Source organism: Herpailurus yagouaroundi, unplaced genomic scaffold (genome assembly GCF_014898765.1).
Source record: "Herpailurus yagouaroundi ecotype Mexico unplaced genomic scaffold, PumYag 67623, whole genome shotgun sequence".
Classification (NCBI taxonomy): Eukaryota; Metazoa; Chordata; class Mammalia; order Carnivora; family Felidae; genus Herpailurus; species Herpailurus yagouaroundi.
The window spans coordinates 752,221-767,744 of NW_024420424.1; positions in this window are offsets into that span (position 1 = coordinate 752,221).

Consider the following 15,524-nt stretch of genomic DNA (forward strand, 5'->3'; position numbering starts at 1 on the left):
TTCTTTCCATGCACATTTGGGCTGCTTCCATAATGTGGCTATTGTAAATAATGCCATTATAAACATAACATTTTATATGTTTGAATTAGCATTTTTGTATTTTTTGGTTAAGTACCCAGTAGTGTTATTAGTAGATCATAGAATAGTTCTATTTTTAACTTTTTGAGGAATCTCCATACTGTCTTCCACAGTGGCTGCACCAGTTTGTATTCCCACCAACAATTCAAGTGCTCCCTTTAATATATATGTAAAATGGCTTATAATTCAACACTCTTATTCTTTATTTTAACTCTAATTTTATCCTATTCTATTTTCTGACCTATGAATAGCCATGTGAAATATCAGCTCTTAATTAGAGGCCCATTTTCCTTAAACAACATCATGCCATGGGAGCACCTAGTACAATATCATGCAAGATCAAGAAATAAATATTCAAGAAGTGTTTTTTGTTATCTTTGAAACAGGTAACTTTGAAACCTTGACAGAAATAAAGCACAAACTTATGTTTATTAAAATAATTTTTGCTTGGGGCATATGTCCAGGCACTATTCTGTTCATCACTGTAGATGCTGAGTACTGAATTAAGTTCTTTATATGTAAAAACTGTCTACAGGGCTAGGATAAGCTCTGTTGCATTGGATTGGAATTGGAGATAAAAGATGAAGATATTAGTAGGAACTTGTGTCTGTGTATGTATATACAGGTAGATAGTTACAGAAAGAGTTACAGACTTATGCACATATATATGTGGGATAAAATATATACATATATTTCCTACCTAAGTCCACAATGATACCTTAGAAGCAGGAAACTTCATAGCCATAAAAGAGATCTCAAGGAACAAAACTAGAACAATTTAAGCAACAAAATAAATAATGACAGTATTGGGTTATAACCCATAGAATAAAATAAATATCCCTCTGTCCATAATTATGTAAATAAATGATTGGATAAATAAATAAGAAGGAAGAAATAGCTCATCTTTTTAGAATTCCAGTGAATATATGTAGAAGGAATGAGAAAAATGGAAAGTCACCAATAGGAAAACTTCACAATAATAATTTTTGCAAGCAAAAATCATAGATGGATGTTAAAATCCATGGGCAAAAATATGATGAGAAGCAGGATATTTGCATAATTTCAAAGTATCTCTTCCACAAGATATGTATTAATTCCAAAGGGACAAAACAGTAACTATACAATGTATAAATCTGTTAGACACCACCTTAACCAAATGATCAAAGTTAACATGGCCAATGATAAGAAATATATATGAACTGAAAAGGAAAAAATATGTGTATTCCAATAAAAACTGGTGGAATTAAATTAAGGTCCATGGATTAGTTAATAGTATTGTATCAATATTAATTTATTAGTTTTTTATTAAAAAAATCATCCACTCAGTAAAAATAAGAACCATTTACTTGGTTTCCTATGTAAGTATTTTCCATTCAAAATTCAGTAATTAAATGGATTTCTCCTTTTGCATAGTGTAAATGTTTTCCAAAACGGATCAAGTCAATAGGGAATTAGTTTGAAGGATTGTTGATTGAAAACTCTCAAGAGTATAAAAGGTAATTTAATGAATTGATCTGGCTCTACTAGTATTTTTCTTGGATAATGTATCAGAAATTAACAACTGTCACATGAAAAAAAATGATTACATAACACGTACCACCACTATGGTTTTGAGTTGTTACACAGGAATATTATATTACATATAAGCCAAAATAATGTTTCATAATCTAGAGAAATGTTTTGTTGTGATTATACTTTAAAATTTTTTTTATATATTCATGGTATTAGGTCTACAAAGGGATGAATTGTTTACGTTTCTAGGGGAGAAATTAGTTGACTGTGTGCTTAAATGGAAAGTAAAGAAGATTTAGAAAGCAAATTTCTAATCTTCAAATGTCAGCGATCTCAGGCTATGAGATTTCTGCTGCAAGGGTAGGTCTTATTTACTGATGTGACCCAGGAGTATTATTAACATCATTGCCTACTCATCACAGGAATCACATTAAAAAAGTGCTGCTAAAACCAATGTTGGTCCTGTGGAAAACTGTCAATGCCAACAAGGTGTAATCTGTGATCTTTGAACATATTCAGTTCACAAAAAATATATACCTCAGAGCAATGTTTGCTCAGGAATTAAAAACAAATAAGACTTGGAGAAAAATCTTGATAAACTATGTAAAATATTTATCTGTGTTTGAAACAAGAGTGATGAATCAGTTGTAAGCTAAAAGCATGGTGAACATTTAATGAATTAAATTAAATTTACCTTAAATTAGTAAAATTAATAAATTTCCTATTCAACAATATTTAAAAACCCCCAAAAGAAAGAAAACACAAATGTAAAACATTTCTTTTTGCAAGATAATTATCTTCCACAACTCAGAAAGCATTTAATTGATTAAAAGCTATAATCACCAATTTTACTAGCTAATTGGAACTCTAAATGAGACATATTGACAGTGTTGTTGGAACCACAATTAAGAAATCAGGATAATTTATCTCTCTTTTTTTAGCTTTGTCTTCTCTTGGTGATATCCTTTTTTCACTCCCTTCCCTCATTACCTACAGGCCAGCTTTCAAGTGCTTCTTATACTATTTCCCTTCCCCATCTGAAAATGCCTGCAATATTTTTCATGTTTCTGAGAATGTGCCTGGTACATGGCAGACACTATAAGTATGTATTGAATGAATGAATGAAAGATATTGGGGCATTGGCAGTTTTTTTTTTTTTAGTTTACTTATTTATTTTGAGAGAGACAGAGACAGCATGAGTGGGAGAGGGGCAGAGAGAGAGGGAGAGACAGAGAATCTCAAAGAGGCTCCTCACTGTCAGCACAGCGCCTTATTCAGGGCTCAAACTCACAAAACTGGGAGATCATGACCTGAGCTGAAATCAAGAGTCAGATGCTAAACCAACTGAGCCACCCAAGTACCTTAGTGTATTAACAGTTTCATAGAAGAATATGTTTTTGAAAAAATGGTGCTTTCTCACTGTACCCTTGAATCACACCCTATAGGATTTTCCCTCTCTTCTTACTAGTATAGTTACTAAAATAAGGAGAAACCTAAATGGATTTAAAGTCCCCTAATTTTATTTTGAAATTCCAATTGTTAGTTTCCTTTCAGATCACAGGCCAGATGAGAGGTAGTTTCATGGAGGGAAAGATACATTGCTGGTTTTAGTTCTTTGGTCAGATGCAAAATCAAATTCATTTTGGAAGACTGGTGACATGTTAACAGACATTGACACTTCTTCATAGTCTCAAAGCCCATTTGCTGGTATATCCATTCCACTGGAGTAGCTTATTGTTGTTCTGGCCTACATCAGGACAGTGAAAGATTTTATTATACAAATTCATCTGACAATTATGTCAGTTACAGCAGGAACTAACTGCAACATCCAACTCTCAGGGGAAGTCACACTTTGCTGTAATGACTAAAGCAATGATTAAAAACAAAGGAGACAGACTTGGGGTGACTAGGGGAATATCAATGTGAGTCTAGTGACTCACACATCGTAATGGATAGAGAAGGTAGGGGTGTGGATACCACTGATACATTTTCTTCTGCTTAGAGTTCTTTTTCAAGGTAAGCCATTTGAAACTGAATGAAATAGCTAAATGTGAGCTACCTTGGATCTGAATACACAAACACTTACCAAAATGACTGCTATTCTCTTTAGAAGAGTTGGAGAGGAGAATCTTCACATTTTGATAACTTAAATTAAATATTTGACTGACTTCTGGCAAAAGTATCAGGTGAGAAAATGTTATACTCAGGGTTCTATCACTTCTGTATGCAACCCATACTGACTCTCTGGGTAAGGCCTGTCAATCGGTAGATGCCTGAGTGATATCATTTGAAAGGTTCTATGAAGGTCCGTTTTGAGAGAGGGGAGAGGGAACGAGAGAGAGAGAGAGAGAGAAAACACATGAGCAGGTGAGACGGGGAGGGAGGGAGGGAGAGAGAGAGAGAGAGAGAGAGACGAGCAGGCTCCAACCTTAGCACAGAGCTCAATGTGGGGATCCATCCCACAACCCTGAGATCATGACCTGAGCCAAAATCAAGAGTCTGACACTCAACCGACTGAGCCACCCAGGCATCCTGAAGGTCCATTCTTTTTCATGAAAATCGTTAGTATTTCTAAAAATGAAGAAAAATAATTTTAATACCCTACCTAGGAATCAAAAACTTTATGCAAAGGAAGTTAGAGGGATGTCTTAAAGAACATGGGAGCATAAGAGTCCCTGACCAGGTAACTGGCTTGAGGCTCACAAGGATGTTTGCACATGTGGTTTCCCTATGCTCTACTCCCTCTTGGTTGTGCTTTTCCTACTCAGTTTCCATCTCTACCTCAGAATTAGACAAGCTGGAGAATAAAATTCTTCCTTACTTTTACCAATACTCTCACCTAGAATTTCATATATTTTGATTCATTTTGAGATTGCATCAAGGTCTATTTTTTGAGAAAAAGAACATTCAAGAATTTTCCTTAAATAAGGCTACTACATTTCTTAATTCCCTTCTTTTGTTTTACTAACCTCTCTTTCCCTCTTAAGGTATCCAATACATCTTCCTATAGATTTCTACCTGGGCTTTTCTGTCTAATTTTCAATCCTGTAGACTTCCTCAACTCCCAGCAAACTCCAAATCCTGATAATGAAGTTCTTGATAAATAGTGGGGTCTAATCTTATCATTCTGACTAAAGTTATAATGGCTTACGTGTTCTCCATCTCAGATAAAAAGAACTTACATGCTAATGGATGCATTCAATGACTTCAATGAAACCTGGGACTCTACCAATATTAAGGCCAGTCCACATTACATATCAGTGAGAAAAGTAGATATAATTGGTACCCTGCCCTTAGTATTCTATTTATTTTTTTATGTGATAGAAAACCAATCTATTTTTCTATTGAAGTATAATTAGTGTTATATTAGTTTCAGGTGTATAATAAAATGATTCAACAATTCTATAAGTTAATCAGTGCTCATCTAGATAAGTACGCTGTTGATCTCCTTTATCTATTTCACCACTACCCCCCACTCACCTCTCTGGCAATCATAAGTTTCTTCTCCGTATTTAAAAGTTTTTTAAATTATTTGTCTCTTTTCCTTTGTTCATTTGTTTTGTTTCTTAATTTCCACATATGAGTGAAATCTATGGTATTTATCTTTCTCTGACTTATTTCACTTAAGATTATATTCTATAGTTCTGTATTATGCAAAGCAAGGTCTTATTCTTTTTTATGGCTCAGTAATATTCCATTGTATACATATATATCACATCTTTATGCATTCATCTATTGATGGACACTTGGAATGCTTTGTTATCTCGGCTATTGTAAATACTGCTACAATAAATATAAGGGTGCATGTATTTTTTTTTAATTTATTGTTTTTGTTTTATTTGGGCAAATACCCAGGAGTAGAATTATTGGATCATATAGTATTTCTATTTTTAATTTTTTGAGGAAACTCAGTGCTGTTTTCCACAGTGGCTTCACCAATTTGCATTCCCACCAACAGTGCAGAAAAGTCCCTTTTTATCCACATTCTTATCAACATGTGTTATTTCTTGCATTTTTGATATTAGCCATTTTGATAAGTTTTAATTTGGTTTTAATTTGCATTTATCTGATTATTAATGGTGTTGAGCTAGTTTTTATGTGTCTGTTGGTCATCTGTGAGTCTTCTTTGGAAAGATGTCTATTTAGATCCTCTACATTTTTTAATCTGATTAGCTGTTTCCTACATGTTGAGTTATGTAAGTACTTTATATTTTAGGCAAATCAACCCCTAATTGAATATATTATTTCAAAATATCTTTTCACAATCAGTAGTTAGGATTTTTGTTTATTGGTGGTTTCCCTTACTTTGCAAAAGCATTTTTATTTTTGTATAGCCCCAATAGTTTAATTTTGCTTCATTCCCCTTGCCAAAGGAGACGTAATGTATCTAGAAAACTTTCTACATCTGATGTCAAAGAGATTTTGATAGTTTATAGTTTCAGGTCTTACATTTAGGCTTTAATTCATTTTGAATTTATTTTTGTTTATACTGTAAACAAATGGTTTATTTTATGGCCTATTTTAGTATTTTTGTATGTAGCTGTCCAGTTTTCCCAACACCATTTGTTGAAGAGACTTTTTCCCTTTGCATATTTTTGTCTCCTTTCTCACAGATTAATTGACCATACATGTGAGAGTTTATTTCTAGGCTTTGTATTCTACTGCATTGATTTTTGTATCTACTTTTATTCCAGTGCCATATTGTTTGGATTACTATAGCTTTGAAGTATACATTGAAATCTAGGATTGTGAGAACTCCACCTTTGTTGTTCTTTCTCAAGATTGCTTTGGTTATTTGAGGTATTTTGTAGTTCTGTATATATTTTAGTATTATTTGTTCTAATAATGTAAAAAATGTTGTTGGTATTGTGACCGGGATTGCATTAAATCTATAGATTCCTTTTGGTTGTATGAACATTTTAACAATATTGATTCTTTCCATCCATGCGCATAGGATATCTTTCCATTTGTTTGTGTCATCTTCAATTTCCTTTATCAATGTTTTACAGTTTCAGAGTACAGATTTATCATGTCATTGGTTGAGATTATTCCTATGTATTTTATTATTTTTGGTGCAATTGTAAATGGGATTTTTTTTCTTAGTTTCTGTTTCTGATATTTCTAAAATTTTTTTTAACGTTTATTTATTTTTGAGACAGAGAGAGACAGAGCATGAATGGGGGAGGGTCAGAGAGAGGGAGACACAGAATCTGAAACAGGCTCCAGGCTCTGAGCTGTCAGCACAGAGCCCGACGCGGGGTTCGAACTCACAGACTGAGAGATCATGACCTGAGCCGAAGTCGGACGCTTAACTGACTGAGCCACCCAGGCGCCCCACTTTCTGATATTTCAATATCGGTGCAAATAAATGCGACAGGTTTCTGTATATTAATTGTGTATTCTGTGACTTTACTAAATTCATTTATAAGTTCTAGTTTTTTGGTGAACTCTTTAGAGTTTTATTTATATAGTATCATGTCATCTGCAAATAGTGAAAGTTTTACTTCTTCCTTACTAATTTGAATGCCTTTTTTTTTTTCTTGTCTGGTTGCTATGTTGAATAAAAGTGGTGAGAGTGGACATCCTTTTCTTTTTCCTGATCTTAGTGGAAAAGCTCCAGCTTTTCACCATTAAGTATGATATTAGCTATGGGTTTTTCATATATGGCCTTTCTTATATTGAAGCATGTTCCCTCTAAACCAGTTTCATTGAGAGTTTTATTATGAATGGATACTGAACTTTGTCAAATGTTTCTCTGCTTTTGTTGAGATGACCATATGTTTTTTATCATTTCTCTTGTTAATATGATGCATAATGTTGATTGCTTTGTGAATATTAAACCACCCTCGCATCCCCACTATAAATCCAAATGAATCGTGGTGGTAATGATTTTTTAATGTATTGTTGGATTTGATTTGCTAATATTTTATTGAGAATTTTTTCATCTGTGTGCATCAGAGACCAGTAGTTTATCTGTTTATTTTTGTAGTATCTTTATCTGGTTTTGGTATCAGGATAAAGCTGACCTTGTAAAATAACTCCGGATGATTCCTTCCTTCTTCTGTTTTTTGGATTAGTTTGAGGATAATAGGTATTAACATTTCTCTAAATGTTTGGTAGAATTTACTATGAATCCATATGGTCCAGTATTTTTTTTTTTTTGGAAGTTTTTGATCACTGATTCAATGTAATTGCTAGTAATGAGTTTGTTTAAGTTTTCTACTTCTTCCTGATTCAGTTTTGAGAGGTTATATGCTTCTAATAATTTATCCATTTTTCTAGGTTGTCCAATTTAATTGCATATAATTTCTTATAGTATTCTCATAATCTTTTGTATTTATGAGATGCCATTTGTTTTTTCTCTTCATTCATCTCTAATTTTATTTGAATCTTCTTTCTTGTTGAGTCTGGCTGAAGTTTTGATATCTTTTAACTTTTTCTTTTACTTTTTAGTCTCTACTTCATTTATTTATGCTCTCATCTTTATTATTTCCTTCCTTCTATTATCTTTGGGCTTTGTTTGCTCTTCTAGCTCCTTCAGGTATAAGGTTAGATAGTTTATTTGAGATTTTTCTTGCTTCTTGAGGTAGACTTGTATTGCTATAATCTTTCCTCTTAAATCAGCTTTTGCTGCATGCCAAAGACTTGGGGCCATTGTGTTTTCATTTTCATTTATCTTCATGTATTTTTTCTTTTTCTTTGATTTCTTCACTGACCAATTCATTGCTCTAGCATGTTAAATTAACCTCCATGTATTTGTGTTCTTTTTAAATTTTTCTTCTGATTGATTTATGGTGCTTTTTTTTGAGAGAGAGAGAGAGAGAGAGAGAGCGAGTGAGCGAGCAGGGGAAGGGCAGAGGGAGAAGGAGAGAGACTCTCAAACAGGATCCACATCCAGTGCAGAGCCCAACACAGGGTTTGATCTCACTACCGTGAGATCATGACCTGAGCCCAAATCAAAAGTAGGATGCTTAACTGACTGAGTCACTCAGGCACACCTCACTGATTTATAGTTTTATACTATTGTGGTCAGAAAAGAGCATGATATGATTTCAATCTTTTTTGAATTTGTTGAGACTTGTTTTTTGACCTAACATGTGGTTTGTCCTAGAGAATGTTCTCTGTGAACTTGAAAATAATGTGAATTCTGCTGTTTTGGATGAAATGTCTGAATATATCTAGTCCATCTGGTTAATTGAGCCATTCAAAGCCAGTGTTTCCATGTTGGTTTTTCTGTCTGGATGATCTAGCCATTGAGGTAATTGGGGTGTTAAAGTCCCGTAGTATTATTGTACTGCTGTCAATTTCTTCCTTAATGTCTGATATTATTTGCACTATGTATGTAGCTGCTTTCATGTTGGGTACATAAATTTTTTTAAATTTTTTAAAAAATGTTTAATGCTTATTTATTTTTGAAGGAGAGAGAGACAGAGTGTGAGTGGTTGAGGGGCAGAGAGAGAGGGAGAGACACAGAATCTGAAGCAGGCTCCAGGCTCCGAGTTGTCAGCACAAAGCCCGAGGTGTGGCTTGAACTCACAAACTGCGAGACCATGACCTGAGCCGAAGTCGGACCCTCAACCAACTGAGCCACCCAGGCGCCCCTGGGTACATAAATATTTAAATTTTAAAAAATCTAATGTTTATTTATTTTTGATAGACAGAGACAGAGAGACAGAGGCAGAGACAGAGACAGAGAACAAGCGAGGGAGGGGGAGAGAGAGAGGGAGACACAGAATCTGAAGCAGGCTCCAGGCTCTGAGCTGTCAGCACAGAGCCCAATGCAGGGCTCAAACACACAAACTGTGAGATCATGACCTGACCTGAAGTTGGTTACATAACCGACTGAGCCACCCAGAGGCCACAATATTTAAAATTTTTATATCTTATTGTTGGATAGCTCCTTCATTATTATTCAGTGTCCTTTTTCTCTTGTTACAATCTTAGTTTTAAAGTCTACTTGGTCTGATACAAATATTGATACTCCCGGATTCTTATCCATTTGCATGGTAAATGTACTCCACCTTTCAGTTATAAACTGTATGAGTCTGTAGGTTTGAAGTGAGTCTTTTGTAGGCATAATAAAATGGGACATTTTTTTTTCTTATTTGTAACTTATATTGTAAATTTCTTATTTGTATCAGTCGCTCTATGCCTTTTGATTGGAGAATTTAGTATATTTACACTGAAAATAATTATTGATAAGTATGAACTCATTTTATTACTTGTTTTACAGATTATTTTTTAGCTCTTCTCTGTTCCTTTCTTCTTTTGCTCTCTTCCTTTGTGGTTTGATAGCTTTCTTTAATGTTATACTTGGATTTATTCCTCTTTATTTTTTGTATATATATTATAGGTTTTTTAATTTATACTTATAAATATGTTAATATATAACATGTATATAGCAGTCTGTATTAAGTTGATGGTGGCTGAAGTTTAGCCCCACTCTAAAAGCACTAAGTTTTTACTCCCCCCATGTTTTAAGTATGTCATACTTTACATCATGTTATTTTGTGAATCCCTTGAGTAATCATTATACTTATAAGTGACTATACTGATTTTTTCTTTAACTTTGATACATGTTTTTTCTTTTTAAGTTTTATGATGTAAATTCCAGTATAGTTAAGATGCAGTGTAATATTAGTTTCAGGTGTACAATATAATGATTCAAAACTTCCATATGACACCTGGTACCCATCACAACAAGTGCACTCCTTAATGCCCATCATCTATTTCATCCATCCCCCACCCCCTTCTGCTGGTAACTATCATTTGTCCTCTATGGTTTAGAGTCTGTTTCTTGGTTTGCCTCTCTTTCTTTTGTTTTCCCTTTAACCATTAGTTTTGTTTATTAAATTCTACATATGAGTGAAATAAAATGGCATTTGTCTTTCTCTGACTTACTTCAATTAGCATTATACTCTCTAGCTCCATTCACATCATTTCAAATGGTTAAATTAGATTCCTTTTTATGGCTGAGTAATATTCCACTGTGTGTGTGTATGTGTGTGTGTGTGTGTGTGTGTGTGTATATATATATATATATATATATATATATATATATATATACACCTCTTTTTCCATTCGGTGTTGATGGACACTTGGGCTATCTATCTATCTATTTTCTAGTGTTGCTTTTAGTCTTTCCCACTCAAAGAGTCCTTTTTAATATTTCTTGCAGAGCTGTTATAGTGCTCAGAAATTCCTTTAGTTTTTGTTGTCTGTGAAATTCTTTATCTCTCCTTTTATTCTGAATGACAGCATTACTGGAAAAAGTATCCTTTTTAAAATTTTTTTAATGTTTATTTATTTTTGAGAGACAGAGAGAGAGAGAAAGGGAGAGAGAGAGAGAGAGAGAGAGAGAGAGAGAGAGAGAATGAGCAGGGAAAGGGCTGTGAGAGAGGGAGCAAGAGAAACTGAAGCAGGCTCCAGACTATGAGCTGAAAGCACAGAGGTCGACGCGGGGCTCGAACTCACGAACTGCAAGAACATGACCTGAACTGAAGTTGGATGCTCAACCGACTGAGCCAATCCAGGTGCCCCTAGAGTATTCTTGGTTGCAGATTTTTTCCATTCATCACTTTCAATATGTCATGCCACTCCCTTCTGGCTTGCCAAGTTTCTGCTGAGAGATCTGCAGCTAGTCTTATGGGCTTTCTCTTGTAAGTTAAGGACTCCCTTTGTCTTGCTGCTTTTAAGATTTTTTATCACTATATTTTGAGAATTTAATTATATCTTGTGTGATCTGCCTTTGTTTATTTTGATTGAAGTTTTCTTTGCCTCCTGGATCTGTATGTATGTTTCTTTCCTGAGATCAGGGAATTTTTAGCTAATATTTCCTCAAAGAAATTTTCTGCCCCCTTTTCTCTCTTCTTCTTCTTCTTCTGGGACTCCTATAATGCAAATGTTATTATGTTTGATGGAGTCCATGAATTTACTAAGTCTATTCTCTTGTCCCATAATTTGTTTTTCTCTCTTTTGTTCAGCTTCATTATTTTCAATTGTTTTGTTTTCTATATCACTAATTCGTTCTACTTCTTCAAGCCTGCTGTCTATTGTATCAAACCTGTTTTTAATCTCAGTTATTGCATTCCTCATTTCTGAATGAATTTTTTTAATCTCTGCAGTAAGGGTCTCCCTGAAGTCTATTTTTTCCCCCTCAGGCCCAGTGAATAGCCTTATGATTGTTACTTTAAAGTCTTCATTAGGCACATTACTTATATCTGTTTCACTTAGATCTCTGTCAGTGAACTTATCTTATTCTTTCTTTTGGGATGAATTCCTCCATTTTGGCATTTTGTCTGAGTCTGTGTCTTCTTCTCTGTGTCAGATAAGCCCATTATGCTTCCTGGTCCTGAGGCAATGCTTTTATGTACAAGAGGTCTTATAGTGTCTAGGCCTGGAGCTTCAGGGAGGGTCTCTGGTGTGTGCTGCATGTGGTCTGCTGTTGTGTTTTTTTTTTTTTTCTGTTCTATACTTCAATCCAGGAGTCTTCAGATGCTCTCCTTGCCTGCAGTGGGTAGTTTTTGGTCCTTGGCCAGAATGTTGTGACTCTTATCTAGGTGTTCTCTGGTCTGCTTGTTAAATTAGACATGATACTACTTCCACGAGAACTAAAGCCCTGATAAACTCTCTCATCAGGAGACACGGTGAGGGCAGATGTTTATGCTGATATTCTGGGGAAGGGGCCCACTGGGCTGGGACTGAAGCAAATTTGACTGAGCAAACATACAGATGACTAACAGACATGTGAAAAGATGCTCAACATCACTGATCATCAGGGAAATACAAATCCAAACTATGATGAGATATCACCTTACACCTGTCAGAATGGCTAAAATTAACAACACAGGAAACAAGAGGTGTTGGTGAGTATATGGAAAAAGGGGAACCCTTTCACACTGTTGGTGGATATCCAAACTGGTACAGGCATTCTGGAGAACAATATGGAGGTTCCTCAAAAAGTTAAAAGTAGAACTACAGTACGACTCAGCAATTTCACTACCAGGTATTTACCCAAAGGATACAAAACTACTGATTCAAAGAGGCACATGCACTATGATGTTTATAGCAGCATTATCAATAATAGCCAAAATATGGAAAGAATCCAAATGTCCATTAACTGATGAATAGATAAAGAAGCTGTTATTTACATATATATATGTACATATATATATGTTACATATATTATTTGTTTTACATTTACATTACATGTTTTACATGTACATTACATTTACACATATATATGTATGTTACATATATTACATAAATATATCTATACACACACACAAACACACACACACACACACACACACACACACACATAATGGAATATTACTCAGCCAGAAAAAAAGAATGAAATCTTGTCATTTGCAACAGCATGGGCGATGGATGGAGCTAGAGTGTTTTATGCTCAGCCACATAAGTCAGTCAGAGAAAGACAATTCCCATATGATTTCACTCATATGTGGAATTTAAGAAACAAAACATGAACATAAGAGTAAGGGAAAAAAGGATAAAACCAAACCATAAAAGACTCTTAACCACAGAGAGCAAACTGAAAGTTGATGGAAAGAGGGGGGTGGGGAATGAGCTGAATGGGTGATGGGTATTAAAGAGGGCACTTGTGATGAGCACTGAGTGTTATGTGATGAATCACTAAATTGTATATCTGAAACCAATTTTACCATATATACTAACTAGAGTTTAAATAACTTGAAAAGGGAAAAAAAAAAGAAGAGAGGGCCAATCTTGACAGAATCCAAGGTTGTGGGACTTGGTACAAGCAGTTCAAGCAGCCAGTGTGGGTGCTGCACTGCTTCCTGCACTTTTCTCTGTGTTTCTGCTGAGGGGCACAGAATGAAAATCACACCAGTGGGCTCCTTTGTCCCCAGAGAGGCATCTCTATGAATGCTCCCTCTCAGGGAAGTACCCCAAGAAAAGCGAATAACCCCACCCCACCCCCACCACCCCTGTGACATAGGAGTTCTTCCTTTCACTATTTTCACAAAGTCTGCCCCCAGGTGTTTCCCTGCCTTCTCTGCAGGATATGGCAGCACCCTCAGGGCTCTATCCCAGCCAAGCCTGCAGACCTTTAAAACTGTAGTCATTAAGCCCCACTGGTTGGAAAAACATGAAAATCAGTGCCTTTGTGCCAATACCATGCTGTCTTGATGATTACAGCTTTGTAGTAGAGGCTAAAGTCTGGGATTGTGATGCCTCCCACTTTGCTCTTCTTATCCAATATTACTTTGGCTATTCAGAGTCTTTTGTGGTTTCACACAAATTTTAGGATTGCTTGTTCTAGCTTTGAGAAGAATGTTGGTGCAATTTTGACTGGGATTGCATTGAAGGAGTAGATAGCTTTGGGTGGTATTGACATTTTTACAACATTTATGCTTCCAATCCATGAGCAAGGAATGTTTTTCCATTTCTTTATATCTTCTTCAATTTCCTTCATAAGCTTTCTATAGTTTTCAGCATACAGATCTTTTACATCTTTGGTTAGGTTTATTCCTAGGAATTTTATGCTTCTTGGTGCATTTCTGAATGGAATCAGTTTCTTTATTTGTCTTTCTGTTGCTTCATTATTAGTGTAGAAGAATGCAACTGATTTCTGTACATTGATTTTGTATCCTGCGACTTGCTGAATTCATGTATCAGATCTAGCAGACTTTTGGTGGAGTCTATCGGATTTTCCATGTGTAATATCATGTCATCTGCAAAAAGCGAAAGCTTGACTTCATCTTTGCCAATTTTGATGCCTTTGATTTCCTTTTGTTGTCTGATTGCTGATGCTAGAACTTCCAAGACTATCTTAAACAACAGCGGTGAGAGTAGACATCCCTGTTGTGTTCCTCATCTCAGGAGAAAGCTCTGTTTTTCCCCATTGAGGATGATATTAGCTGTGGGCTTTTCATATTTACGAAAATATGGCTTTGATGATGTTTAAGTATGTACCTTCTATCCCGACTTTCTCAACGGTTTTTATTAAGAAAGGATGCTGAATTTTGTCACATGCTTTTTCTGCATCGATTGACAGGATCTTATGGTTCTTTTTTTTTTTTCTTTTATTAATGTGATGTATCACATTGATTGATTTGCGAATGTTGAACCAGCCCTGCAGCCCAGGAATGAATCCCACTTGATCATGGGGAATAATTCTTTTTATATACTGTTGAATTCTATTTGCTAGTATCTTATTGATAATTTTTGCATCCATATTCATCAGGGATATTGGCCTGTAGTTCTCTTTTTTTTTTTTTTCTGGGTCACTGTCTGGTTTAGGAATCAAAGTAATGCTGGCTTCATAGAATGTGTCTAGAAGTTTTGCTTCCCTTTCTATTTTTTGAAACAGCTTCAGAAGGATAAGTATTATGTCTGCTTTAAATGCCTGGTAGAATTCCCCAGGGAAGCCATCTGGTCTTGGACTCTTATTTATTGGGAGATTTTTGATAAGTGACTCAATTTCTTCGCGGTTATGGGTCTGTTCAAGCTTTCTGCTTCCTCCTGATTGAGTTTGGAAGCGTGTAGGTGTTTAGGAATTTGTCCATTTCTTCCAGGTTGTCCAGTTTGTTGGCATATAATTTTTCATAGCAATCCCTGATAACTGCTTGTATTTCTGAGGAATTGGTTGTAATAATTCCATTTTCATTCATGATTTTATCTTTTGGGTCCTCTCTCTTCCCTTTTTGAGAAGACTGCTTAGAGGTTTGTCAATTTTGTTTATTTTTTCAAAAAAAAACAACTCTTGGTTTCATTTATCTGCTCTACAGTTTTTTTAGATTCTATATTGTTTATTTCTGCTCTGATTTTTATTATTTCTCTTCTTCGGCTGGGTTTGGGGTTCTTTGCTGTTCTGCTTCTATTTCCTTTAGGTGTGCTGTTAGATTTTGTATTTGGGATTTTTCTTGTTTCTTGATATGGGCCTGGATTGC